Here is a 3,714-nt window from a genome sequence, read left to right on the forward strand (position 1 = left end):
AGGAATCATATTTAACAAGAGTTGAATTTGTTTTAAAAAGATACAAGAGAACTCTTTCTAGACTAGATTAAATCTGTTATTAGTTCTGCTCCCATTTCATATAACCTTTGTAAATCATATAAACCTAGGTGTGATTTGAGACATTCCCTTTTCATTGTAAAATGTTTAAGATTCATTCATAAATATTTTTAACTGTGCTCCTGAAAGGTACTAAATTAACATCTCTGGAAACCAAAGTCTTCTGTTTATTCACAGAAGAGGCAGTATGGGCAGAGACAATGTAAACTTCCCATGTCCCATCAATGTTTCAGTCTAGTTGTGGAGATACCTTGCTGAAGGTCCCTAGTACACAGCCAGGCAACCTCAGTTTGGAAGATCTCACCCATTGAGGTACCCCCTAAATAGCAATGTGCTGTTTGCTCCCCCAATATCTCTTTCCTCTGTCCTCGTGACCTCAGACAGAGTCGTTCAATCTTTGTGCCTATTCAGTGTTTCACCTTTTTGGTTGAGACTTGCAACAAGGATAGATGGCATTTTATACCATTTGTCATGTTTCTTTAATGTATACATTTGTCTACTAGAAACTGGACAGAGACCTTCAATTTATTTCATGGAGGCCACTGAGCTATCAGTTGGTGAATACTTTTCGTCACAATTAATTTGGGCTGAATTTGAGCCCAGTGACCTTGACCTTACTTCAGAAGCCATTACCAATCTCCTAAATGCCCAAAGAAGTTCCCATTCCTATTCTTTAGTCCCATTTAATAACAATATCCAAAAGATATAGAGATGTACTAAAGATGTCCACACTGGGATTAGGTGTGACAGAAGACAAACATAGTGAAATTTAATGGATGATTATTTTGATTATTGTATCTTCTTGAACCGCCTGAGGAAATAACTTTGTACTGAATAGTCTCATTTTCAGAGTTAAATTTTAAAAGAAAATGTCTTGGAATAGAATTACACTTACAAATCAAAAATGTTAACTATGTTCCCTCAGCTATGAAGTAAGTGTATGGGGAAGGGGACACAGTACAAAAAAAAAGGGGTCCTAGCAGCCACCCATTATCCTGGCATATGTCCCTCAGATTAGAACATCTCTTCACAGAACAAACCTATGGTTCCTGGCATGTAACTGGGTAATTTAGGTATGGGGGGACCGCTCACTAGTGGCAGTGTGTTATTAGCTCCCCACTGTCACTTTACTCTGGCCTCATGACCATCTGTCACCAGAGGACATTAACTCCCTAAGAAGCCCAGCAAAGAAAAAAATCTGACCTGTGCAGATAACTCTCTCTCTCTAGCTTTCCTTTCTCCCATACTAATTGACTGTGGCTTCTCCACTACAGATTCTGCCTCTTGCAGATGCTTGTCATCAGTCTATTAATCTTTTAGCATCATGCCACTACTGGAGAGGATTCCCATTGGGGGAGCTCTCCCACACCTGGGCTGGCTGGTTATGTGCCAGGGTTTATAGAGCCACTAAGTAGCAAGCTTCACGGTTGTGAGAGGATGCTCTAAATAGGAAGACATATGGTAGGCTCTGGGGAATTCCTGGCTTGTCTACAGAACCAGTGGAAGGAACAACAATGGTGATTATTTGAGGCTTGTGCCCGGCATTGCACGCTGTAGCTTCTCCAGCTCTATCCTATTGACTTTGATGATATCCAAACTAGAAAACTTGCCAAAGTCATTTTCTTCCAGCTGGATAATCAAGGAATCTGGTGCTGAGGTTTATAACCAACTCTGCAGTGTCTACTACATTCTCCTTCTACCAAACCAAGTAAAAGTGACAGACTCCTCAGACAACCCTAACTGTTGTCCTTCTGAACTAGTCTTTGTCCACTGCTCTGAACAATGTGTGATAGAATGCTCACAAACCCACTCCAGGATGGTTTGCATTGGCAAGGTCACAAATGAGTACAGCTTGGCTTTTCAAAGAGAGTCAGACGCCCAAATCCCATTGAAATTCACTGTCCCAATGAGAGAGATACCCTGATGTCTTCCTGTCATTGTATGTCAAGAGCTGAACATTGTTGTTGGTGAGTGAGGTAATATCTTTTATTCAACCAACTTCTATTGATTAAAGAGACAAGCTTGCAAGTTACACAGAGCTCTTCTGCAGGTCTGGGAAAGGCAGCTGTACATAACATTTATAGCATCTGCTTGGATTCTTCTTTTTGGTTTTCCATTCTGCTATGCCTATTGCTGTTGCTCTAAAGTGGAAGGAATGAGAGAGTAGAAACTCAGGATCCCACCTCCTGCATGGTCTTCTGCTTCAAACTCTTAACTCCCAAATGGGCGGGGGTGGGGGGGTGTTCCATCTTCATACTCCTGTGCTGGCACATTGTCAGATATTTCTCCGTTCCTGTTCTGAACACAGTACTAACTTTACCCAAGAGCCTGTTTCAGCTGGATCAGCTTTTGAACTTCTCATATGCAGTGCCCTACTTTCTCATTAGCTGATGGCAGCACCAGCTCAGTTATGCAAAAGCCCCTAAAGAACACCAATGTGTATGCTGCCCTAAAGAATTGTGCTTCACACTGGACCTGGCAAACTGATGGATTCTTGCCCCATTACTGTCCCCTACCTTGTCTTCCTGTTTTTTTCTGATTTTCTATAGAATCCTATGCGTCCCTCTAGTGAACCATAAACATCAGGCCCTAACTTTTACATATAAGATGTAAATGCCTGAAAACACCTCTCAGGCCCATAGTATGTTGGGTGATATGCCTACTCATCTTTCTTGCTGTCATGTGTCAGTCCTCCACAATCTGCTTTGGCATCTCTACTTCTGGTGCTATCTTCCAGAATCTGTAAAACTGAAAATAAGAAAGGGCATCCAAAGCAGTGTTAATCCTAACTGATACGTGTTGGGCTCTGAAAAGGCATTACAATACAAATGGTCTTACCAGTGTCACCATGGATTTGTATTTAGCAGATTGCTTGCTCAACTGCCTGGTTGTCAAACGGCAGCAGTATATCCTCAATACTCATTCTTTTGCCCACAAAACTACCACTACCATCGAGGGGAAAATCTCCAGGATGGTGGTTGTTCCTCTTCTTATCACTCATGGCCCAGATTGGAGACCATGGCTAAATCATATTCCCTAAACCAAGAGCTTCAGATGTGCCAGAGAGAAAATGATTATCCTCTCCAGCAGGACAGATATTGCAACACATGGCAGAGACTCCATTCAATTCCTGTAGAAATTCCAGCCAGATGATGAGGTCACTTCCTTAGCAATGCTGTTCTGGTGGTTTCCTTGCTCCCATCTTTTAATGATTCCTGCCACCCCTTCCCCCAGGGAATTCCATCCTTTTCACGTGTTGTTGTTTTTTAAGTCTGCCTCTCCCCTCCTTCAGTTCACTTATCAGCTCTGTGCTTGGATCTTACCCACTGTGTGCAAGACTGCTGACGTCTGCACATCATCTGCTCCAGTTGCATCTGTATCCTGAACCCAAGTTGGTTCCAGATAGCACTGTTCACGTTGCCAGCCAGACTAAGTCCCTCTAAGCTGTGCGGCCACGCAGCAGTCTATCAAGGGCCATGCAGGTGCACAGTTGGGAGAGGCGCCTCTCCCCCAGGCCACAGCCCCAGAGCTGTGGCAGCGGGAAAAGGCGCTCTCCTCCAGCCCCAGCCTGCTGCAACGAGAGAGGGCTGGGGGGAATCATCTCTCCTTGCCGCAGTCCCTGGGCAGCCTGCACCC

Source organism: Malaclemys terrapin, chromosome 3, assembly GCF_027887155.1.
Source record: "Malaclemys terrapin pileata isolate rMalTer1 chromosome 3, rMalTer1.hap1, whole genome shotgun sequence".
In the NCBI taxonomy this organism is placed as follows: domain Eukaryota; kingdom Metazoa; phylum Chordata; order Testudines; family Emydidae; genus Malaclemys; species Malaclemys terrapin.